Raw genomic sequence first — 26,400 nt, 5'->3', positions numbered from 1 at the left:
GGTAGAAGGCACAGTATGAGTAGCCATTGTTTTTAAAGCAAAGAGTGTTTCTTAGTACTATTATAGATGGTAGTCATTAAAGTCTGCTTCTCTGATTTTTCATTCATAATACATTAGTGATTAATGGGACTGTCTATAAATTGTTATGTATTTTAACAAGGGGATAACAACGTAAAAGCGAAAAGCAGGGAGGCCATTCTGCCTATCATGCCTATGCAACTATTTGTTAAGATAATGACTCATTTCAATGCTGCTTTACTGTATGAACCCCATATCCCTTGATTCCCTTAATATACAAAAATCAATTAGTCCCTGCCTTGAATTTAGAAATTAACCCCCCACAGACCCCTTGGTGAGGAGATCCCACAGAGTCAGCAGTGGCTCCCGACATGCAAATTTTGGCAAGTGCACAGAATTATTTATTTAAAAAATTAAAATCTGCTGAGTTCAATCAACCTCTGATGCAACATTTTTTATACACAACTTCTGTACTGCTGAGTGAATGTTTTTGCATCGGAATCAGATTGAATATCACCTACATATGTCTTGATTTTTTTTGTTCCTGTAGCAGCAGTGCAATATACAGTAAAAACTGTGAATTACAGTAAGCGTATGTATAAAATAATTACATTAAATAAGTAGTGGGTAAAAAGTAGTGAGGTAGTGTTCACGGGTTCTGAGTCCATTCAGAAATTTGATGGCATTGGGGAAGAAGTTGTTCCAGAATCATTGAGTGTGTGCCTTCAGGCTCCTGAATTGAATTGAATTGACTTTATTCATTACATCCTTGATATATATGAGGACTAAAAATCTTTATGTTATATCTCTGCCTAAATCTGCAAATTGTAATTTATGGTAATTTATAATAAATAGTATGTACAGCAGGACAGTCAACATAACGTAGAAATACAGTTGTGTCAGCATGAATTATTCAGTCTGATGGCCTGGTGGAAGAAGTTGTCCTGGAGCCTGTTGGTCCTGGCTTTTATGCTGCAGCACCGTTTCTCAGTTGGTAGCAGCTGGAACAGTTTGTGGTTGGGGTGACTCGGGTCCCCAATGATCCTTCGTAAATCCTTCTTAATTTCTTTGTAAATGTCCTCAATATCCTCAACAGCGGGAAGTTCACTTCTACAGATGCACTGCACTGTCCACACCACTCTCTGCAGAGTCCTGTAACTGAGGGAAGTACAGTTCCCATACCAGACAGTGTACAGCCAGTCAGGATGGACCTCCTCTCTGACGGTAGCAATGAGAAGAGGGCATGTCCTGGGTGATGAGGGTCCTTAACGTTGGATGCTGCCTTTTTGAGGCATCGCTCCTTGAAGGTGTCATGGATGCTATGGTTGTTGTGTCTGTGCACAACTACATATTAATTAAATATAAGCACATATGTAGTAGATGGCATTAACTGGTGCAGTCACATTGCAGCATGAGAGACAGAGAAAACAATGTGCATGCACAGTCAACAGATCAATACATGGTGCTAAGGGTGGGGTCATTGTTCTAAAAGAGATAGATCCATACATCACACTTCCTCTCCCTTTAGATTAATGCAACCTAAAATGTATATGTATCAAACATTTAATTTTCCCTTTCATAAACCCACATTCTAAATAAACATGCTTTCACAATAACTGTTCAATAGACTCCTAGGAATAGTGCCCAGTGTTGTAACTGGGTAGCAGTCATCACTGGAATTCCCTTCCTGGGATTGAAAATGGACACAGGGGCCAATGATCTGTTTCTAGCGTAAACTTATTGTCCATAGAGGAAATGGTGATACTTCTCTATTCTTCATACTAGACTAAAGGCCTCTCAGTCGAGCTATGCGTAGTTGCGTTCGTGCTCGTTTGTGATCTTGAAGCAAATACAATCGGGCGTTCAGATCCATCCTTCAAAACGTGTGACAAAACGGCTCTAATGTCATAAGGCGATGCATTGCACACCAGTCTGATGGACAGGAGTGGGTCATAATGGGTCAGCAGTTCATCGAATGTTATTAGTCTCTGTTTCCTTGAATGCTTTTTCACATCCCTCTGACCATTCCCACTTTGCTGCTGTCTGTAACAAGGCATTCAAAGAATGCAGCACCATTTGGGAGAAACCAGTGGTAGTAGTTTACAAGACCTAAGTATGACCTGAGCTGTGACATATTTTCCAGTTTGGGTGCCTATAGCACTGCTTCAGTCTTCTCTTGTGACTTAGGTAAGCCATGCTTGTCAGTGACGTGTTCACAACATGAGATTTCATTCATGAGGAGCTCACACTTTCTCACTGTGTGCAGACCGTGCTCACTCAGCCAGATAAGCACTTTAGCAAGGTTCTGGAGGTTCTGTTCATCATTTTTAACAGTCACAATGATGTCTTCAAGGTAACATTATGTTTGTGGAATATCTTGGAGCTCTTTGCAAATTGTTGGAGCTGATACAGCATCAAAGATGGTTCGATTATTCTGGAACAGTCCCTTGTGAGAGTTGATTGTGAGGACTGCTTGACTCCTTAATCTCCATTTACAGATAGCCTTGTGAAAAGTCAATCTTTGAAAAGCTCTCCCCACCTGTCAGAGATGCAAAAATGTCTTCTATTTGTGGCAGGATGTACTGCACAGTACACAGCACTGGGTTGATGCTCACTTGAAATCCTTATATATGCAAACAGCTTCAGCCTTCACTGTCTTGATTACCGGGAGAATGGGCATTGTCTCCAAGGTCTCTCAGCCATGGAGAGAATTGCAGATGCCTCCAAGCTCTGCAGTACAGAATCCACTTTAGGACGTAGTGTGTATAGCATTGGACAGGCTTTGTGGAATCTTGGTGTTGCTGCTTCATTCTATTTAATTCTGGCCTTTGAGTGTACTGAACTCCTTTTCTAACACCTTCTCATTAGCATTAAGCTGCTGTGCCAGTCTCTGGTTAGTGCTACCATTTGGGCTGCTGTTGCCTGTTGATGACACATTGAGAGCTTTGTTTGAGTGCCAGTCTAGTTGGATTTTTCTCAACTGTTCAAGTCTGGAAAATGCTGGCCATCCATTTTTCAATACTTAAAGCTCCAACTGTTGTGTTTGGACTCCATACATCACATTTCATTTTAGTTTGCCTTTGGGGGACACTCTTTTGCATCACTGAGCTCTTCTCTAATGGTATCTTAGAAAACAGTCGGTTGTAGTCAACCTCTGGAATTATGGACAAAGCTGATCCTGTATGCAGCTCCATTTTGAGTTTTACACTGGACACATCTATTGTGATTCAGTTAACTTTGCGATCTGTTTCAGTTCTACTGTGCAGTTCTAGGCATGTCATTTCACCTTTGTCAGACTCTATGTTGTCTGATTCTGTTTTACATTCAGTAACTTTATGCAAGTTGCTTACTTTTGTGTTTGAGACGTTTCACTCAGTTGTGCTTTTTGTCTGCTTTGCACACTGTCTCTATGTGACCTTGTCTCTGATACTTTTTGCAGACATCTTTTTAACTAAGTACATCCAGAGGGGCAGATAGTCAGACAGTGTATCCATCTTTTGTAAACTCTACAGTAGCTGCATAGATACTTGAAGAGTAGACTATCTGTTGGATGGAAGCAACCAACAACTCTGATAGAGGCAGATGCCAAGTTGTTAAGCTCATCAGTAGGAGGTGGTGCTTTAGCACTGCTGGCCCACCACCTCGAGGGAGTCTTGATCATAAGCGGGCCGAAACTCCTGAGGACAGGTGGCAGATCAACTGATGATAGCACAGGACAGTTAACATCTTAGTCCATGTGTATTTTCAATTCAATTCAATGCTAACCAACAGTCATCTGCATCATTTAGAGTATTTGCCACATCGATAACATTTTCGGCCTTTTGCTCCTTTCAGAGACATTTTTTTTTTCATTTCTCATTCTAACCTCACTTTCTGTAGTTCTGCTGTATCCTTTACTGCAGTCTCTAATGATATTACCAATGTCAATGTCTGTTCTAAGCCTGTCTCTTTTGAACAGAGTTTTGACTATACATGCCACATACAACACTGTCCCTTAGTGCATCAGAAAATTCGCCTCAGAAGTCACAATATTGGGAAATTTCTACAATGTATTCCAAAAGGCTTTCATCTTTTGACTGGTTCATTTTGTAAAATCTAAATCTCTCAGTTATTACCAGTGGTTTAGGGCTTGAATAATTTGTAAAATTGTTACAATTTCATCAATCATCTTGCTTGCTGGCTTTGCAGGGGTTAGTAAGTTGCATAAGAGACTGTATGTTCTTGCACCCATTAAGCTAGGAAATGTAGGGCTTTTCTTTTGCTCTTCCGCATGTTTGCTTTACAATCAGTTCGACTTCTCGATAGCTCTCCTGACTGAAGCCATTGCCACATTATTTTCACTTTAAATCCAGTGCATTTTTCACTGTTACTGTGCAATGTACCCCCGCGCTTGTTAGCGCCCATGATGGCTTTCTCGTGCTGTTTAACTCACGCTGCTTTTCCCTGTAATTTGGTGCAGTTGGGGATATTCTCTGACATTCAGATCCCATCCTTGTTCCCGATTCGTTGTGACTATGCACGACTACACGTCAATTAAATAAAAGCATGCACGCAGGAGATGGCTTTAACTGGTGTTTTCACATTGCAGTGAAAGAGCAAGAGAACAATGAGCATGCGTACACAGTACACATGCAAACAACAGATCACGTGCTCAGGGGTGGGTGGTCATTGCTCTAAAAGAAATCGATCCAGACATTACAATGGTAGCTAGTTCACATGATGCAGTTGACTGAATTCACAACTTTCGGCAGCTTATTTTGATCCTGTGTAGGAAACCTCCTACCCCCCCATACCAGACAGTGATGCAGCTAGTTAGAATACTCCCCATGGTACTTCAATTCTTAAACTTCAAAGTTCAAATCTCTGTTTTTCTAATTTTCCCTAGCTAAATGATCTGAATAAACTTATTATGGGTTAAACTTAGTGATAGAATCTTCTCATTTCAGTCCTGAAAGCTAAACTCTTACTATCAGATACTGATGACTGGTTATAGACATCTCAGTTAATGGAAATACCATTCCTGCATTTACCCTTTCAAGCCCTGTAGGATTTTGTATTATTCAATAAAGTCACCACTTAGTCTGCTGAGCTCCCAGCATACTTATACTTGTCATACGGAAGGCATTGGGAACAGACCCAAATGCAAGATACAGACACTGAAGTACTGGGAACTGGACTGGACTAGAGTTAAGGAGGGGACTGGACACAGACCAGGAGCTGGGACAGGAACAAATACTTGGGCTAAGACTTTGGCTCGGAAAGTGGGACCAGGACAAGGAACTGGGAGCTAGGAGCCTGGGCTTGGACTCCGAACCAGAGACTGGACAAGGACCCAGAATCTGGGTCTTGACTCAGGCTCAGACCCCGGAACAAGGCGAAGACATAATGTGGCTACAGGACTGGATGAGGCTTGGGATCTTCAAGGCTTTCCTGGGCAGGATGAGGTACTCCTTCTTAGAGCACAGGGCTGGGCCCCTTCCTTGGATGCCAGGCCAGGATGGCTGCCGAGGTAAATCGCCAAGGAAACTCAGAGATTCAGATGGGGAGGGGAAGGGAACAGTCCTGCCTCAGGGTAACGGCAATGACGGCTTGGCTTACCGACCAGAAGGGACAGATGCAATTGCAGGGTAACAGCAGGATGGCCCATGGACGCAAGGACAGGAAGGGAGCTCAATCCAGGGTGGCTCCGAGTCTCGGGGCGGACAGCAACCTTAGCAGACTACGGAAACAGCCAAACCCATATCTAGCTCGGAGTGGCAGACAGCCACTTGGCTGGTCCCAAAAACGGCCGAATCCATACCCCGATGACTGCTCTGTCTAGAGACAACAAAGCTCCATGAAGCGGTGGTCCTCCAACAAGGCCTAGAGATCACGAATGGCTGCTCTAGACTTCCACCAGCAGATTGGTCCAAAGGGATACTGACAAGACGAACCAGCCCCCACACTCGACCCCAGAGCCACTTATATTCCCAGCCCCCAAGACGAGCATCAGGTGCCTTTGCTTAAGCCCAACTGAAACAAGGGACAGCCGGAAGACCCAGAGTCCAGGGTTCACGGACCAGACCGTGAACCGGAATCTGGATTTCACGGACTGGACCATGACAATGCTCCTAGTACGTCAAATCTACAGTCCCAGGAATCAATCTGATAAACCTTTGTTACGTTCCGACTATCACTAATACTGTACACCCTTCTGTGGAGGGCATATTATACACAATATACAGTATTGTGCAAAAGTCTTAGGCACATGTATATTGCTAGAATGCCTCAGACTTTTGCACAGTACTGTATTTGTCAATGTGGAACAGTGAGCCTGTTTGTAAACAGGGAGCAAAGGATGTTGGGAATGGTGAGGCTGGAGTGCTGCAGGAGGGGTGTGGGAGGGGTAGCAGAGGAAGGCAGGGGTGGGTGCAGACATACCCAGCCCTGATACCAGCCCAGGGTCATTTGATCCCAAACAATTCGTTTTTTGATCATTACAGGACGTCTCTTTGGTGCTTACTGCTCCCTCCCCTCTCCCTTCTCCTTTTCTCAACCATGATTCACCTCTCCCTGCCTCCTTCCCACTCTCAGTCCTCCTTCCCACTCTCAGTCCTCGATAGAGACCCATATCAGAATTAGGTTGATCAACACTCATATCTAATGAAATATGTTTATTTTTGTGGCAGCACTACAGTGCCATACGTACATGAGAATACTATAGTACTTTGCAAAAGTCTTAGGCACCCTAACTGTATCAATTAGTTTCAGCAGGGCCATAATTAATTGCTGGAAGGCATCCTTCCTTTTATATTAAGAATTCTCTTGAAATAAAGGCCAAGATCCTGTTTGACTTTTTAATTGCTTTTTTTGTACCTGCACATTAACGTTCAGTGATTCATGTCCAAACACACCCAGATCCATATGAACTTCACCACCTTTCAGCAGTTCTATGGACTGTATGGTGGTGCAATTGGCCGAGCTGCAGCCTTACAGCCTGAGGCCAAAGTTCTCTCTTGACCTTCGATGCTGTCTCTGTGATGTTTGCACATTCTCCCTGTGACGGAGTGGTTTTTAAATGGTTACATTTATTCCCTCCCACATTCCAAAGATGGCAGGATAACCGGGTACTGTAAATGACTGCCGGTGTGTCCGTGAGCAGTAGAAATTGGAAGGGGATAATGAGAGTGTGGGGAGAATATAAAATCAAAGTTCATAGTAAATTTATTATCAAAGCACATATATATTACAGATTCATTTTCTTCCAGGCATTTGCAAGAAAATAGAGTTCAAAGTTCAAAGTAAATTTATTTTCGAAGTACGTATATGTCAACAAATACAACCTCTGCTCCTATATCTTCTGGTCTTCTCTGAGAGGCAAAAGGATCAGCCATGATGAAATGACAGAACAGACTCAATGGACCAAACAGCCTAATTCTGCTCCTATATCTCATGAGCTTTTGGAGATCCATTTTACTGTGGGCATACACAGTAAATCCATAAAAGACAGGACAGGCAAAAAACCATGTGCAAAAGACAGCGAACTGTGCAAGTACAAAAAGTAAAAATAAATAAGCAATAAATATCAAGAACATAGGATGAAGAGTCCTTGGATGTTGTGGAAACAGTTCAGAGATGGGGGCGAGTGAAGTTATCCTCTCTGGTTCGAAAGCCTGGTGGTTGAGGGGTAATAACTGTTTCTGAACCTGGTGGTGTGAGTCCTGAGGTTCCTGTACCTCCTTCCAGATGGCAGCAGTGAGAAGAGAGCATGTCCTGGGTGTCTGGGGTCCCCGATGATGGATGCTGTTTTCCTGAAATAACACTGCATCTACATGTGCTCAACGGTGGGGAGAGTTTTACCTTTGATGGGCTGGGCCATATCCACTACTTTTTGTAGGGTTTTCCATTCAAGTGGATTGGTAATTCTGTCTGTGACTGTAATAATATTCGGATAATATTCTCTCCATCACACATCTATAGATGTTTGTCAGTGGAGATGCATAGTCTGTGTCTTAACACAACAAAGAAGTGGACAAATCTTTTCTTATATGGAAATTTCACCTATGAGATAAACTGGGTGTCAGTGCAAAATCCATTTAAGGAATGAAAGTCAATTTCAATGCACTGGCATCATCCTCAGAAATGAGTTTTCATACTGAAATGGCAATATACTTGGTTCCTTTGCCCAAGTTTTTTTTTATAGTAAGTAGTTGAGAACAGTTCTTATGAGTGAGCTGCCCTGGAATGGATACAGCAAGCCCCTCCATCAGGGGTGCAACCCCTCCTTGGACACCCTATGCAACTTGAATTATAATTGCAGTTTTAAAATCTACAGGGACATTTCCAGAAATAGGGAATTTTGGAAGATCACAACTTATGCAACTATCATTTCTGTAGATAATACTTTTACAAGAAAATGCAAGCTGTCAGGTCCAAGGAACTTATCTGCCTTTAGTCCTATTAATCAGTAATGTATTTGTCTGTGATGAATATGAGTGTTTGTACAAACCAGATTTTGACTTTGATCTGGAAGCTTTCAGTTTTTCTTACCACGAAGACAGAGAAATACTTCTTTAAAGTCCAGGCCATTTCTCTATTTCCCATTATTAATTTCCCCAGGCCTGCTTCAGCTGCTCTGGGGTCCATGTCTGTGGGCTTTGTGATGTTTGCTCAGCTCTGTGCTGAAATGAGGCTCGGGCTGTGGCCCTTTCTGGCTGCTCTATGAACTCACTTTTGCTCTGAGTACTATTTGCTTATTTTCAGCCATGATCTCAGAATGGCGGTGCAGACTCGAGGGGCCGAATGGTCTACTTCTGCACCTATTGTCTATTGTCTATTTAATTGTTTGCATGCTCTTTTTCCTCTCTCTCTCTCGGGTGTTTGATGGTCTTCTTGTTATTATCAGTTCTTTTGGGTTTCTTTGTTTTGTGGCTGCGTGTAAGAAGATGAATCTCAAGTTTGTATAATCAATGTACCTTGATAATAAATGAACTTTGAACTTTGAATCTAAAGACTTCAGTTATTCATATATATAATTATTTAATTTATATACATATGTGTATATATAAGACAGTATAATTTTAGAACAAAGTTTTATATTAAATCTTCAATCATTAGAAAAGCAGAGGCTTCTCATTGTGTTAAGTGAGCTGTTTTTTATTCAAACGGGACCATCTCTTTTTCCCTTATTAGGGAGAGGGAGAGGGAGAGAGGGGGGGGAGGGAGAGGGAGAGGGAGAGGGAGAGGGAGAGGGAGAGGGAGAGGGAGAGGGAGAGGGAGAGGAGAGAGAGAGAGAGAGAGAGAGAGAGAGAGAGAGAGAGAGAGAGAGAGAGAGAGAGAGAGAGAGAGAGAGAGACTGTAGTAGGTTGAATTACCAGGTGAACAAGTAGTCATTGGGGCACTGCAAGCTGTGAGCTTATTGATGCTTTGTTGCACACTTGAGTGTTCAGTGGAGGGTGCCAATGCTTTTTTGCTGGTGGGGGGGTCATTGCTTTACTATTGCTAATGAGTAGGAGGGGGGAGCTGGGGAAGGCTTCAGGATTCTAACATTTTAACTGTCATTCATCCTTTGGGGCACTCCTCTGTTTTCCTGGATGTTTGTGAAGAAAAAGAATTTCAGGATGTATATTGTATACATTTCTCTGACATAAACTGTACCTATTGAAACTTATTCACTATTTTTTTTCTTCCAGGTATAGCTCTGAAGGTGATCGATCATGATAGCAACAGGAGGTGTTCTTCGTATTACAGCCAGGACAAATAAATCCATTCAATCTTGTCCCCGTACAAATAAATGCCAAAAGAAAGGATCCAAAAAATCTAAAAATAACGTGGTCATATTGAAGGCCAAATTAAAACTGTGTTCAGTTCCAGGAGTGATTACTGCCTTTGGCATCTTGGTAGTGTTGGGAGGAATTGTAATGGTGGTGATGGGCTATTGGCCTTTAGCCTATAAGATTTCTGAAACCATATCATATAACACCACCAGCAATATGACAGCAAAGACTACTTCCTTGGAGATTATTTCTGGATTTGTAGCCAGTTACATACACTCTGACAAGCTGAAGATTTTAGGACCAATGGTTATGGGAACTGGCATATTTCTCTTTATTTGTGCCAATGCAGTTCTTCATGAGAGCAGAGACAAGAAAACAAAGGTAATTCACATGCAAGATATCTATTCTACGGTGATAGACATTCAAAGCATAAAGAAAAAGAAATATAATCCTATTGGACTTGTGAATTACGTGCAGTGCAAAAGCATGTATAATTTTAAACATCCAGACTGCAGCAACACAGTGAAATTGGCTAGGGGTTCATGTCAGACACCAGCACGAGATGACATAAAAACAGTGTGATTTAATTACAAAGAGGGAGAAAAAGTTATTTTGAAAAGTAGCAAGAACTTAATGTCTAAGAAGCAAAATACATCATCATGTAGTATTTGCAGAGAAAAATTACTTAGAAATACAGAAAGAAAAATGCCTGCACTGAGTGGATCTGAATACTGCCTTGCTTTATGTTTGTAGAAGATACAAAATCTTCTAAAATGATAATGAAGCAAAGTTGTAAAAAAAAAGGGTATCAGTACTTTTAATAAAACTTGAACCAATTCATTCATAATTTCTACTGACACTTCTTCCATGCAGGCTATTACATCACTCAGAGGATGCAATCATTTGAGAAGGCAATGTTCCAGCAGATCAATTTTGAAACAATAAAGATCGCATCAAGGGTGTGACTTCAAATCCTGTCCTGTTAGATAACATCCACCATAGCTGTATAAAGATTATTTATTGTTGGCTCTCAGTTACAGAACTCAAAGAGCACAGTTCTCCAGTGTTTTCTACTATGTCTTGTACATTTACTTCAAAGAGCAATGTAAGTGCTGCCCGACCTGCTGAGTTCCTCTAGTATTTAACGTGTGTTGCTTTGTATTTCCAACATCTGCAGAATTTCTTGTGCCTATGATTTACTTCAACTCTGTGGGCTTTCCATCGGTGATGGGAGAAATAAAGAAGAGACATTTGACTGGTCCAGTCATTGAAACTAGAGCTTTATTTCAGGTCAGCAGAGAAGGTCATTGGCTGTAGTCTGCCCTCGCTGCAGGAATTGTATGTGTCCAGGACCAAGAAGGAGGCAGGAGAAATCATTGCAGGACCTACCCTCCTGCAAAATAAAAGCTTTTATAAAAGCTTCCTTTGGTAAAACACTATGGGGCTATTAAGGTATAAACTTCATGCCATCTTAGAAGTTTCTTCCCCCAATCAGTTATTCTGATCAGTCACTCCAGTTAGCCCCCACCTCCCTCTATCTATTGCCCCCGTCACTGCACTGTGCTGTAAACACTTTAAATCAATTTTTATAATACTGTTTCCATGCTGGTATTTACGTACTAAAGGACATCTCATTCCATATCCATACTCCAACCTCAACTTTCCAGTACTTTATATAATTCTTTATAGTTGTTGAATGCTGTTTTTTGTTGCATGTTGTGCCCTGACCAACACACTACAGCAAATTCCTGATACTTGTAAATGGTGAGTGACGTTGATCCTTGAAGATGGACAGCTCCCAAAAATGACAAAAAAAATTAATATTTGCTGACTTTTATGGAACAGGATCTGTTTGCTGTTTTTCAGGCAGCATTGTTACTGGTATCATTTGCATTGGAGTCTAAATCTTTGAATATGGCCCTATTCAATTATGTCTAGAAACCTACCCATCTGGAATTGGTGCATTTACCATCTCTCAAAAGGGCAAGATTGAAGTGGTGATAGATAAGTCCTCATTAGCAGTAAGCATGTAACTATAATTTTCACCTAAAATGCTTGGATAGATAGTGTGAAACAGGGAGGGTTAAATTAGGACCTTTAGTGTTAAAGATTAAAGGAAGAACTCCTCAAAGTAGCCAGAGACACAAGTGGTTCTGCAGATGCTGGAAATCTTGAGCAACACTCAAGAGAAAGTTTGTTTATTTATTTATTGAGATACTGCGCCCTTCAAACTGCGCAGCCCAGCAATCCCTTGATTTAACTCTAGCTTAATCATGAGACAATTTTATAATCACTAATTAACCTACCACTAGTATATCTTTGGACTGTGGGAGGAAACTGGAGCATTGAAAAGAAACACACATGCTCACGGGGACAACCTACAAACTCCCATTAGGCAGCAGCAGGAATTGACCCTAATTGCCTGCACTGTAAAGTGTTGTGCTAATCACTACGCTACCATAAGATCTGAATTCCAGCTTTTTGCTCTAGCATTTTCCTGATTGTGTTTTCATGAAATTCTAGTATTTAGGTGCTTTTTGAATATATTGATGAATTTGCATTGTTTATCGTTCGTTTCTGGATGGATTTGGCTTCGTGTAGAGTTTCTATTACCTATTTTGCCCATTTCTAACTATAAAGTTAGTGAAACTATTTGTAGTAACTTTTCAAGCATGCATTGATAGTAATGCTGAGTAATATTTATCATCAAAGGTCCCTGCCTCCTGGACCATGCCGTCTTTTCACACTATCACAGTTCATCAGTGAATCCGGAGATAGTGTTTGAGCCGTACTGAGCCACACAGTGATGACTGTAAAGAGATGAGAGCAGTGCCTTGTCCCAATAAATTGTTTTGCGGAGGGTTTGCATATATACCACTATGAATCATCATGTGCCGTGTCAAATGACATGGGAGATCACAGTCTTTTGACCACAATTGCTCTTGGCCAATATTTCTACCAAGGTGGTTTGCCGTTGCCTTCTTCTGGGCAGTGTCTTTACAAGGCAGGTGACCCCAGCCATTATCATTACCATTCAGAGATTGTCTGCCTGGCATCAGTGGTCACAAAACCAGGGCTTGTGATATGCCCCAACTGCTCATATGACCATCCACCACTTACTCTAACTGCTTATAAGACTCTAATCCGGGAGGGAGGTGCTGAGCAGATGCTATACCTTACCCAAGGGTGACCTGCAGGCTAGCAAAAAGGAGAAATTCCTTACATTTCCTTTGGTAGAGACGTATCTCCACCCTGCCATGCGACCATTGTGAATAGCCATGTTAATTGAATCCAATTAAATTTTCCCGTGATTGCTTACTTTCACATTAAAAGCATGAATATAACCTTTAATATAAAAAGGTGTGACTGTGAAGAACTGCAATTGAGAGCAGAGGGAAGCAAGGAGGCAAAGTGCAGCAGAAATCAGAGAAATTCATCTTCATCATTAATTGTGCATTGTCCTCAGATTCCAATTCCAAAGTGTGTTTCATTACCTCCCAGGTGATCATATGAACTTGCACCTCCAGCAATCTATGGTGCAAAAAAAAATTAACTTATGAAGCACGCTGCGGAAGATTTGTTATAATAAATTCTGAATTATTCAAACAGTGAAATTAATGTTAACTTCCAGTGTAACGCGGCACCTGCAAGTCTACTCATTGAGAATGTGAGCAAGGTTCAAAGTAAATTTATTATTAAAATACATAAATGTCACCGTATGTTTTTTCTTGTGGGTATACTCAATAAATCCATAGAATAATAACCATAATATAATCAATGAAAGACGACACTAATGTGCGTGTTTGATCAGTGTGCAAAAGATAACAAACTGTGCAAATACAAACAGAAAGAAATAATTATAAATAGGCAATATTGAGAACATGAGATGAAGAGTCCTTGAAAGTGAGTCCATTAGTTGTGAGGACATTTCAATGATGGGGCAAGTGAAGTTACCCTATTTGGTTCAAGAGCCTGATGGCTGAGGAGTAATAACTGTTCCTGTACCTGGCTGTGTGAATCTTGAGGCTCTTATACCTTCTTCCTGATGGCAGCAGTGAGAAGAGAGCATGTCCTGGGTAGTGGTGGGGGGGGCAGTGGTGGTTGGGTCACTGATGATGAATGATGCTTTCCTGTGATATTGTTTTATTGAGTTCTTCATACATACCGTGGGTTACTAAGAACAAACCATATTCTGGAAGAATTAAAGCTAGAACTTTTAACATCTAACAGCAAGCACGTTTAACACTGCCACGCTTCTAGATCATTCTTACTTTGTTTTCACAAACCGCATCAATATAAAACTCCTCAAGTTCATTTTCAAGCACTGCATTTACGTATTTTATTTCTTTTCTACTTCTGCAACAGCGTGAAAAATGATTGACCTTACCACAGCGGCTGCACATTTTCCCATACACTGGACATTTTTTTGGTTGGTGCTGCCACACACAGCGATCACAAAGTATTTTCCTTCAGATGACGTCTTGGTCTCTGTTGGTTTCATTGCTGTTTCATTATTTTTTCTAATATGTTTGCGGTTATTCACAGTGTGTATGCTGCATTTCTCAATAAAAAGCTCTTTAACCTGCGACTTTACAATTTTCAAAGCTTTTTCAAAGCTTTTTCCAAATTTACATCTGGTTCTCTTAAGTCTTTCTCTCAGAGCGTTATCCAGAATGCGGCAAACAATTCTGTCTTTAATGAGAGAGTCCGTCAGCTCTGCAAACTCGCACGTTTTACTGTTGTTTCTCAGTTCCAGTCAGACAGACATACTTTATTGATCCCGAGGGAAACTGGGTTTCGTTACAGTTGCACCAACCAAGAATAGTGAAGAAATATAGCAATATAAAACCATAAATAATTAAATAATAATAAGTTAATCACGCCAAGTGGAAATAAGTCCAGGACCAGCCTATTGGCTCAGGGTGTCTGACACTCTGAGGGAGGAGTTGTAAAGTTTGACGGCCGCAGGCAGGAATGACTTCCTATGACGCTCAGTGTTGCATCTCGGTGGAATGAGTCTCTGGCTGAATGTACTCCTGTGCCTAACCAGTACATTATGGATTGGATGGGAGTCATTGTCCAAGATGGCATGCAACTTGGACAGCATCCTCTTTTCAGACACCACCGTCAGAGAGTCCAGTTCCTCCCCCACAACATCACTGGCCTTACGAATGAGTTTGTTGATTCTGTTGGTGTCTGCTACCCTCAGCCTGCTACCCCAGCACACAACAGCAAACATGATAGCACTGGCCACCACAGACTTGTAGAACATCCTCAGTGTCATCTAGCAGATGTTAAAGGACCTCAGTCTCCTCAGGAAATAGAGAAGGCTCTGACCCTTCTTGTAGACAGCCTCAGTGATCTTTGACCAGTCCAGTTTATTGTCAATTTGTATCCCCAGGTATTTGTAATCCTCCACCATGTCCACACTGACCCCTTGGATGGAAACAGGCGTCACCGGTGCCTTAGCCCTCCTCCATGACAAATTGATCAATCGTTCGACTAGCTTTCTGCTTGTATGTAATGAATTTATACTGTTCATACATCACATTGTGCTTCAGTATACAAAATACTTCAAACTTATCGATTATCGCTTTTAGATTCAAATTATCTCCATTTTCAAAAGTAAAATAGTTATATGCCTCAATTGCATCGTCCCCTATTACGTGGAGTAGGATCGCTGCTTTAATTTTTTTCTGATTTTTTTTCCTGCTCTGATCACCTATAAATTTCAAATCGCTGTTTAAATCTTCTCCAATTTTCAGCTGTTTCAGTTGAAGTGTTTTTGGAGGTTGCAACCCTTCCATTTGTAAAGCTGTTAGCAAACACAAAAAAAGTTTGCACTCTTTTTTTGGATTATCTTCGCTTCTCCCGTGTTTAGCAAACGTATTATTCTTCCAGTCCGACTTCTGACACCATGCTGTGTTCTTTATATGTACCGTGGGTTACTAAGAACAAACCATATTCTGGAAGAATTAAAACTGGAACTTATATCTAACAGCAAACAGCAACCGTGTCAGGAGTGGGATAGAAAAGAAATGAAAAACGTAAATGCAGTGCTTGAAAATGAACTTGAGGAGTTTTTTATTGATCTTTGTGGTAAAAAAACAAAGTAAGAATGATCTTACTTTGTATAGTGAAGCTTGTATAGTGAAAACATGGTTGCTGATTGCTGTTAGGTAAAAGTTTTAATTTTAATTCTTCCAGAATATGGTTTGTTCTTAGTAACCCACGGTATGTATAAGAACACAACATGTTTCATGTAGAGATGCTCAATGGTGGGGAGGGTTTTACCTATGATAGACTGGGCTATATCCACTATTTTTTGTAGGATTTTCCATTCAAGGGCAAGGGTGTTCCCATATTAGACTGTGATGCAGCCAGTCAATATATTCCCCACTACACACCTTTAGAAGATTGTCAAAACTTTAGCTATCATGCTGAATCTTCATAAACTCCTAAGGAACAGAGAACAAAGAAATCTACAGCACATTACAGGCCCTTCAGCCCACAGTGTTGTGGCGAGGATGTAACCTACTCTAGAAACTGCCTAGAATTTTCCTAGCACATAGCCCTCTTTTTTTCTAAGCTCTATGTACCTATCTAAGAGGCTCTTAAAGGACCCTATTGTATCCGTTTACAAAACCATTGATGGCAGTGCATGCATGCTCCCACCACTCTCTGTGTGAAAAACTTACCCCTGACATCCCCTCAGTACCTATTTCCAAGCACCTTAAAACTATGCCCCCTCATGTTAGCTAGTTCAGCCCTGGGAAAAAGCCTCTGACTACCCACACGATCAATACCCCTCATCATCTTAAACCCCTCCCTCTGTTCGCCTCTAAACCTCTGTTGCTCCAAGGGGAAAAGGCCAAGTTCACTCAACCTATTCTCATATGGTGCACCCTGCAATCCAGGCAACATCCTTGTAAATCTCCTCTGCACTCTCTCTAGGGAAGTAGGGACACTGCTGTGCTTTCTTAGAAATTGTACTTATGTGCTGGGCCCAGGCAGGTCCTCTGAAATAATAACAGCAAGGGATTTCAAGTTGCTGACCCTCTCCAACTCTGATCCTCCGATGAGGACCTGCTCATGGCCCTCTGGTTTCCTCCTCCTGAGTCAATATTCAGCTCCTTGGTCTTGCTGACAAGACGCAGTGTAGGCAGCAAAGCCTTGACCAAGTACATTGTGAGGTTATGAGTCCATCTTAAGCTACTGCGGGACCTTTGAACTTTGAGCTGACCTTCTAATGAGATGCTAAATTCAAATAAAGTGCCAGTATCCAGCAACAAAATTCGAGCAATACTGACAAAATGCTGGAGGAACTCAGCAAGTCAGGCAGCATCTATGGAGAGGGAATAAACAGTCAACGTGTTGGGCTGAGACCCTTCATCAGGACTGGAAGGGAAGGGACTGGAAGCCGGAATAAATAGGAAGAAGGGGAAGGAGTAATAAACAGTTGATATTTCAGCCGAGACCTTCAACATTAGCTTTCATAGATGCTGCCGGACCTGCTGAGTTCCTGCAGCATTTTGTCTGTCTTCCTCAAGATTTCCAGCATCAGCAGAATCTCTTGCATTTATGAAGAGCCATAACTTGCTAGGGAATTCTGGCAGTTCTGTGGTACACTGTGTCTTGACTTCTGTTATTGCTAACATTTGGAATTCAAATCCTGAACTTGATGCCTGCCAGCAATTTCCTGGCTGTGCCCCACCACTGGGAATATAGCACATATGAGCTCGGTCCTTCAGAACCTCTGCCGGGGAATCTGTGGCAGGCTGAAGCTGGCATGAGATCTATGACAATGTACATTAACTGCAGTCTCCTTTTGTCATCACATGGCAAGCTGCTAAATTGCTACATCTTCGTTATTGCACAGTATTTATCCCTCAACCAGCATTACTAAAGATGATGAGCTCATCTTGCACCACATTTTTTTCTATGGGTATTGTCAGGAAAAGTTAACTGGTACACTTCCAAATGCAGCCCAGCAGAGACAAGTCATTGGCTGCCAAATGTTTTCGAATGTCATGAGTTCAAACACCATATACTGGAGTTTGGAGACTGTACTCACTGGAATGGATTGACTGTAACATCAAAGCAGCGACTGTTAGTCCCTCCTCTCGCTGTGGAAGCCATATCTGTCTCTCCTTTGTTAGTGAGAGAGTGAGCCTGTGGGACATCAAAATGTTGGAATGAACAGTTAGTTATTGATGGACTGTAGACCATGGTGACTCACTGGGGACTTTGCTGTTGCTTGCATGCTGGGAGGCGGGGTGGAATGCTGATGCTTTATGCAAGAATAAGTGGGCGGGGAGGATTGATGCTGCCTGCTGTTGCTTATGCGTGGGAGGGGTGTAGCGGGCTTTGAGGTTCTTATGTTTGTTATTCTGCCATTCATTCTTAGGAATTTTTTTCCTCTTCTGTTTCAAGCATGTCTGTGAGGAGTAAGAATTTCAGGTTGTATATTATATACATTCTCTGATATTAAATGAAATTACTGAATTTAGAAGAATGGGGAGGGGGGAATCTCATTGAAACCTATTGAATGTTGAAAGGCTGAGATAGAGTGGATATGAAGACAGTGTTTCCTTTGGTGGAGGGGAGACTGGGTCCAGAGGATGGAGCCTCAAAATAGGGGGCTTTCTTTTTATAACAGAGGAAAGGAGGTATTTCTTTAGCCAGAGGGCAGTGAATCTGTGTGATTAGTTGCTACAGGTGGCTGTGGAGGGCAGGTCACTGGGTGCATTTAAGACAGAGGCTGATAGCTTCTTGATTAGTCAGGGCATGAAAGGTTATGGGGAGAAAGTAGGAGAATGGGTTTGAGAAGGAAATGGATCAGCCATGATGAAATGGCGGAACAGACTTGATGGGATCAAAACCCTAATTTTTCCCCCACAAATACATGTGATATTGGATCATTTTTCTCAATAAATAAATGAACAAGTATAATGTTTTTGTGTTATTTATTTAATAGTGTTCTGTTTATGTAGTTAGGACTAACACAAAGATCTGATCCCATTTTAGGTTATTTATGCAGAAACAGAGAAAATTCTACAGGGTTCACCAAACTTCCTGGCATCACTGTATGAGTAATCCACTTCTTTCAGAAAACAGGATTGTCCTTCCACTGCTGTGCATTAAACTCTTCAATTTCCCATTATGTTAGCCTTCACCTAGGACATAACAGGGTTAGAATTTCCCTTGTCCTCACCTACCAGCCCATGAATTCAATATACCATTCTCTGCAGCTTCTGCCGTCCCACAATCAGGCACATTTCCCCCTCTACTCTCCATGCTGGCATTGGTCTCTCGACTCTGTTGTCTGCTTATCCTTCCCTTCAGCCTGCTCTACATCGGTGAGACATGTTGCAGATTCCAGAAAATTGCTTCATTAAGCACTAACTCCATCTGTCATACTGGCCAGGATCTCCCTGTGGCCAGCCATTTTAATTCCACTTCCCATTCCCACACTGATATATCTGTCCATGTCCTCTTCTCAACAAGGCATCCTTGCTTTTATATTATATTCTCCTTCAAGTGAATACCAACATTGCATTTGCCTTCTTTACCACAGACTCAACCTGTAAATTAACCTTCTGGGAGTCTTGCACGAGTACTCCCAAGTCCCTTTGTACCTCTGATGTTTGAATTTTCTCCTTTTTTAGATAAGTGTTTTGTTTCTTTTTAACACAATGCATCATACATTTTCCAACACTGTATTTCATCCGCCACTTTTTTGCCCTTTCTTCCAATGTCTGTCCTGCAATCGCATTACTTCCTGTAATTTATGTGACAGAATGCAGTAGAAAAGAGTGATCTAGGAATAATGGTGCATAGTTCTCTGAAGGTGGAATCTCATGTGGATAGGGTGGTGAAGAAAACTTTTGGTATGCTGGCCTTTATAAATCAGAGCATTGAGTATAGGAGTTGGGATGTAATGTTAAAATTGTACAAGGCATTGGTGAGGCTAAATTTGGAGTATTGTGTACAGTTCTGGTCACCAAATTATAGGAAAGATGTCAACAAATTAGAGAGAGTACAGAAGAGAATTACTAGAATGTTACCTGGGTTTCAGCACCTAAGTTACAGAGAAAGGTTGGACAATTTAGGTCATTATTCTTTGGAGCGTAGAAGGTTGAGGGGGGACTTGATAGAGGTATTTAAAATTATGAGGGGGATAGATAGAGTTGACATGGATAGGCTTTTTCCATTGAGAGTAGGGGAGATCCAAACAAGAGGACATGAGTTGAGAGTTAAGGGGCAGAAGTTTAGGGGTGACACGAGGGGGAACTTCTTTAGTCAGAGAGTGGTAGCTGTGTGGAACGAGCTTCCAGTAGAAGTGGTAGAGGCAGGTTCGATTTTGTCATTTAAAAAAGAATTGGATAGGTTTATGGATAGAAAAGGAATGGAGGGTTATGGGCTGAGTGCAGGTTGGTGGGACTAGATGAGAGTAAGCATTCGGTATGGACTAGAAGGGCAAGATGGCCTGTTTCCGAGCTGTAATTGCTATATGGTTATATATCTGTCTCCACTTCAATTGTGTCCCACCTACCAGACTGAGAGAACATGATCCCTAATTACCCTTTGTTTCCCTTTACTTAGTGGAATATCAATATTAACAGCACTGATCTTCGTAGATTGTTTAGTCAGCCTATCAACTATTTCATTTCTTTCCATGCCTACACGAGCTGGGACCCACGGAAAGCAGACATACACTCCTAAATACTGTAACTGTAGTAATGTTTGTCTTAATTCTAACCAAATGCAAGGCTATACAGCCTCTAACCACTGCAATGCAAGGATTACCACCATTTCAAGAGTAAACTAAAAATTTATTATACCATAAGATGTAAGAGCAGAATTAGGCCATTCAGCCCATCAAGTCAACTCCACCATTTCATCATGGCTGATCCAGTTTTCCTCTCAGCCCCAGTCTCCTGCCTTCCACTGGTATTCCTTCGTGCCCTGACCAATCAACAATCTGTCAAACTCTGCCTTAAATATACATAAATATTTGGCCTCCACAGCTGCCTGTGGCAAAGGGTTGCACAGATTCACCACTCTCTGGCCAAAGTATTGCTTCCCCATATCTGTCTAAAAGGAAGCCCCTCTATTCTGACGCTGTGTCCTCAGATCTTAGGGCCTCCCACCACAGGAAACATCCTCTCCACATCCACTCTATCAAGGCCTTTCACCATTTGATGGGTTTCAATGAGGTCACCCCTTAACTTTCTGATTTCTAGTGAATACAGGGCCGCAGCCAAAAAAATGCTCTTTATGTGACAAGCAGTTCAATCCTGGAATTACCTTTGAATCCTGCCCAGTGCCAGTGCACCCTTTCTGAGACTAGAGTCCCAAAACAGCTCACGATCAAGTGAGGCCTCAACAGTGCTTTATAAATCCTCTATCATCCTTGATTATTATTCTAGTCCTGTTGAAATGAATGCTGAGATTTCCTTTGCCTTCGTCATCACAGACTTGTTACGTGCCCCGTAACTGGGTCACTTACCAGCAAAGATAGAGGGATCCGTTGAAGTCTGATGGTACTATTTTAACAGTATTTATTGATAAAAATACACAAAAATAATATCAATGCAAACATATAGATACTATACGTCGTCAATACTAGATCAAAAGGTGCGGGTATAATAATAATCAGTAAGAAATAGCTCTGTCGTTGTCTAGGGGATAATGTATTGTCCGATGGAAATATAAAAGTCACTTTAGTTCATTCAGGCTGCAGCCTTTGGTTGGAGTCAAGAGAGAGAGATTTTGGAACTTGCCAGAGTTTCCTTTTTTATGATGTCGATCCTTTGAAATGTCGTTGGTGTCCTTTTCCTTTTAGCTGAGCCGTTCTTCCGTGGTCAGTCCCGCCAATCCCAGGCGATGGGAAAGGACGCACGTGGGCCCCACCGGCTGTCGCTATTAAACGCTGTCATGGGATTTCTAGTGTTTCTCCTGGTGCGTCTAAAGGGGTTGTTCCCCAGACCCTCTTTTATCCTTACTCATGGGGTCTCAGATGTCAATCAGGTTGGGATGGTGCAATCCCTCAACCAGCCCACTCTGGTCGTCCCCTGAGGGCTTCAATTAATAGTACAGTACTCAATACACAATTCCGTCTCTCAGAGACAATGGCCGTTATCCGTGGCTTTGTCTTTCAGATGCCCAGGACACATTCAAAACCTTGAGGATTCCTGCATGTCCCTCTCTCTCATTTCCTGGGTCCCAGACCCGAATTAATAGCAATCTTGCGATTCTCAAAAAAGAGGGGGCTACTTTGTACCCTTCGGCCCCTCAGAGTTGTGGCACATTCGTAACAGACTCAACCAACATATTACCCTTTAGGGAATCCTGCACAAGGACCCCAAGTCCCCTTGCGCCTCAGTTTTTTTGTATTTTCTCTCCATTTAGAAAATATTCAACCCTTTCACATATCCTACCAAACTACATGACCATTCACTTCCTGACACGGCATTCCATCCGCCTTTTCTTTGCCCAGTCTCCTAGTCTGTCTAAGTCCTTCTGTAATTCCTCAAAACTACCTGCCTGTCCACCCATCTCCGTATCATCTGCAAACTTTGCGACAAAACCATCAATTCCACATCTAAATCATTGATATATAACATAAATAAAATGGTCCCAATACAGACCCTTGTGGAACAACACTAATCATCAACAGCCAATTAGAAAGGCTCACTTTATTCCCATTATTTGCCTCCTGCCAATCAGCAACTGCTTTATCCATGCTGGATTCTTTCCTGTAATACCATGGGCTTGTAGCTTGTTAAGCAGCCTCATGTGTGGCACCTTGTCAAAAGCCTTCTGAAAGTATACATTAGCTGATTCTCCATTGTCTATCATGCTTTTTACTTCTCCATAGAATTCCAAAAATCTTATGCCCTCCCTCCCACGCCAATTCCTTAGACTCGTAGCAAACTGTGTAATCTTCTTAGTTCTGGCCTCACTAGCATGTGGCACCAGTAGCAATGCTCAGCTCATACCCTTTAACTTAGCACCTAACTCAATGAACTCCCTGTGCATAACCTTGTCAGTTATAACTACCCCTCTGTATTGCCTGTTTATCACCCCTTAATCATCCCGGATGATCTGGAATTCATCCCGTTCCAGCTCCAACTCCTTAATGTGGTTTTTTCGAAGCTGCAGCTGGACGCACTTCTCGCAGTTGTAGACATCGGGGACACTGGAGGTCTCCCTGCATTCCCACATCCTCTATCCTGCCTGGTATCTCGACCGTCCTAGCTGAATGTATATAAAGAAAGGAAGTGGAAAAACTTAACCTTGAAATCTACTTTCCTTTGCTTTCTCTGACTGGAGCCTCTCTTCGATGAAGCCTCAAGATCACCACTCAGACGACAGTCGCTGGGACGATGGCCGCTGCCCTTGCTCCTGCCTTCCTTTAACTTGCTCTTTTGCTAATCACTCCCAACTACTGACTGGCCTCTGGTCAAAGCTCATCTTTGCAGTAGTGTCCTGCTGCCACCCTTTGTACTCTGGCAGTGGACGTGATTGAAGACCCCTCCTCTCAAAACTTCTGATGTCCTGACTAGGCCACTGGTCAAAGCTCTTTAAATGGGATAACATTTTGAAATAACTTTTTTTTAAATTGACACCTGAAATTCTGGGACATAGACCACTGCACTGGCTCTAGGTCTCTAGAGCCATCTGTAAACACTGGAACCATTCCATAACTACCTCTTCAGAGACACATGTGGCACATTCTGACAGTCTCTCCCAAAGGGTCAAATCTACCCCAGGTAAAGGACAGAGCCAGGGAGGAATAATGGATAAAGCCACACTTGAATCCTAAGTTATATTAAACATGATCATTATCTTCCCACCCAACACTGCAGATCTTGTGATCTTGATGTTTCCAACAATCCGGATATTCTGAGATGGATGATCACCCTCACGGCCACTGAGGTGTACTGTACCCAAAAATTCACAACCATCTGCAAGCTTCACAAATACAATGGTGTTTGACCTATTCCCACCTGCAGGCCACAGTCAGAAAAAGGCCTAAAAGCATCACAACACGGGCGTAAAGCCTGGGCTTGAAAATAACATTGAGCTATTTTAAAAGTGAGGGAGCAGCAGACCCGCATACAACACACCATAATCTAAGACAGCTCTAATCAATGCATATTACAATGTAGTCATAGATACCCTATTAGCTCCCCACCCCCCACCCAAGCACAGAAAGGACATTACATCTTCCAAGTATTTTACTGACATGAAGCTTCAGTGTAAATTTCACAACCATCCATACACCGAGGAATCCTGATCACTGACCCCTGTTCCAATGTCTGTCCGTGCAGTCCAACACTAAAGTCAAAAAGAGCCTCCTGATACTAATAATATGAATTTTTTGCTGCGGAAAACTTAAATCCCCTCTGCTCACCCCATTTCTCCACCTGCTTTCTGCATGGCAGCCTGGACCTTATTAATTACAGAATTAAGATTCCTGCCCTAAATTCACTAACCCGTTTCTCTGCACAAAATGCCAGGCCAGGCAGCGTCTACGGACAAGACTCTAGTCGACGTTTCGGGCCGAGACCCTTCAGCAGGTATACTCTTCCATGGATGCTGCCTGGCCTGCTGAGTTGCTCCGGCAGTTTGTGTGTGTTGCTTTGGATTTCCAGCATCTGTTAACTTTTCTCCAGTTTCTGCCCAGTTTCTCTTTCGATTTCATTTTTTAAAAACTGAGTCTGCGCTGAAGTAGCAAAGCCGGGAACGACCATTGTCACTGTGAGGGGGGGGGGAGGAGGAAATATAAACTTCACTCTTTAATGTATTATTAATACACAATATCCGCCAATTCCGAATGAAATAATAATAAAAGAAATTATTATAATTTCACTGAAATAGCTCAGGTATTGAAGGAGAGGTGAAAACAGTCGAAATAGCGTTTTCCTGCGGCCCCTGCTTCTGTCAGAGATGGCGCGGTTGGCGGGAATTGTGAACAGAATCAATTATTCAAACACAAGAAATACTCGGGATGCCGGAAAATTGGAGCAACACACACAAAAGGTTTGACCATCAGGCAGCATTTATGCAGCGAAATGAACGATCGTCGTACTAGGGCTTTACACTCCATCGGGACTGGAAACGAAGATCGGAGAAGCTGGGTGGGGGAAGGGGGAGGAACACGAGCTGGCGGGTGTTGGGAGAATCCAGGGGAAGAGGGAGGGGGTGTAGGGTATAGAGTAGATTGGAATAAGAAGGAAAGGGATGAACTGCCGAACAATCCAGGGGAGAGACGGCAGATAGCGGGAACCGGGGTGGGGGGGGGGTGGTGGTGAGGAAATTATGTGAGAAGCTGGGATATGACGGGTAGAGGAAACAATTATCAAAATTAATTTATTATGAAATTGCGTGTATGTCACCACATACTACCTGAGTCACTTAGTTGTAGGTATGTATCTCAAGGTGAAAATACGAACTTCGATAATAAATTTACTCTGGGTTGAACAATGCAGGTGAGAGGAGAGATGGGGAGGTGATGGGGGGAGGAATAATGGGAGAAGCTGGGAAGGGTAGGTGGAACGGGAGTGAACAGCGTCTGGGGATTCCGCCTCGACACTGCCCGCTACACTTGGTGACGTCACGGGGATCCCCGCGTTGTGTCATTGCGATGTTCGTCTACGCGCTCTTCCTACGGTTACGTCATTGGGAAACACTGGGATCCCGCACGAGCGCAGTTTGCCCTGTCGGGGCTGCGCGTTATTTTGTAGGAACGCCAGCGTGTGGTAACGTCGGCATTGCTCATTTGCAGGGGCTGCAGTGTGGCAAACGGCTAATACTAGTTGAGAAGTAATGAAGGGTGAATACAGTGCGAAAGTGTTAGACATATGTCGTGCCTAATACCTGTGCACAGCCCTGTATTTGTCAGCGTGGAGTGGAAAGCCAGCTTGTAAATTCGGTGAGAGCAAAGGACGTTGGGAATGGCGAGGGGAGAGCGCTGGGAGGGGTGGTAGAGAGGGAGTGACAGATACGGGTGCAGACCACCCAGCCCTGAGACACCAGGCAAAATAATTTGATTCCAAACGACCGTTTTATTGATCGTTACAGAATGTCTCTCTGGTGCTCCCCTCTCCCTCTTTTCCAAACCATGATTCACCCCTCCCTGCCCCCTTTTCCCAACCATGATTCACCCCTCCCTGCCCCTTTCCCACTCTCAGTCCACAATAGAGACCCACATCAGAATCAGGTTTATCATCGCTTGTTAAATTAGTTGTTTTTTTGCAGCATCAATACAGTGCAATACATAAAATTACTATAGTACAGCGCCAAAGACACCCTAGCTAAGACTTGCACAGTACTGTATACAGAACATAATTTACACTTAGTACTGCTCTGTGAATCTTTATGGAAGAACTTGGAATTTGGTAAAATAAATCCAGTTAGAGGAAATATGGCGTAGACTTTTCTTTAATGTTGCTTCCCAGTTGAATATTTAAAAGGGAGATTGGTTTCAGAACTTGAAATGGTGAGTTTGATGGAAAATTTGCATAGGTTTGTTCTTGAAGTTAAATCTGTACTATGAGGGTGTATTTATTGCTTGATCTTCCTTAGAATCAGGCTTATTTTCACTGACATAGAGCAA

The 26,400-nt window shown here is 42.4% G+C and overlaps 1 long non-coding RNA gene across 1 annotated transcript; it reads right to left on the bottom strand.

The window, feature by feature from the left end:
* Positions 1 to 10,352: 10,352 nt before the first annotated feature.
* LOC132400480 (uncharacterized) lies at positions 10,353 to 24,468 on the bottom strand. Its single transcript, XR_009514266.1, has 3 exons — positions 24,278 to 24,468; positions 17,848 to 17,945; positions 10,353 to 13,304 (listed from the first exon to the last, which is right to left on the bottom strand). It is a non-coding gene; the product is annotated as an uncharacterized LOC132400480 (long non-coding RNA).
* Between the last annotated feature and the right edge of the window lie 1,932 nt (positions 24,469 to 26,400).

Source organism: Hypanus sabinus, chromosome 10 (genome assembly GCF_030144855.1).
Source record: "Hypanus sabinus isolate sHypSab1 chromosome 10, sHypSab1.hap1, whole genome shotgun sequence".
Lineage (NCBI taxonomy): Eukaryota > Metazoa > Chordata > Chondrichthyes > Myliobatiformes > Dasyatidae > Hypanus > Hypanus sabinus.
This window is presented reverse-complemented; position numbering and strand designations above follow the sequence as displayed.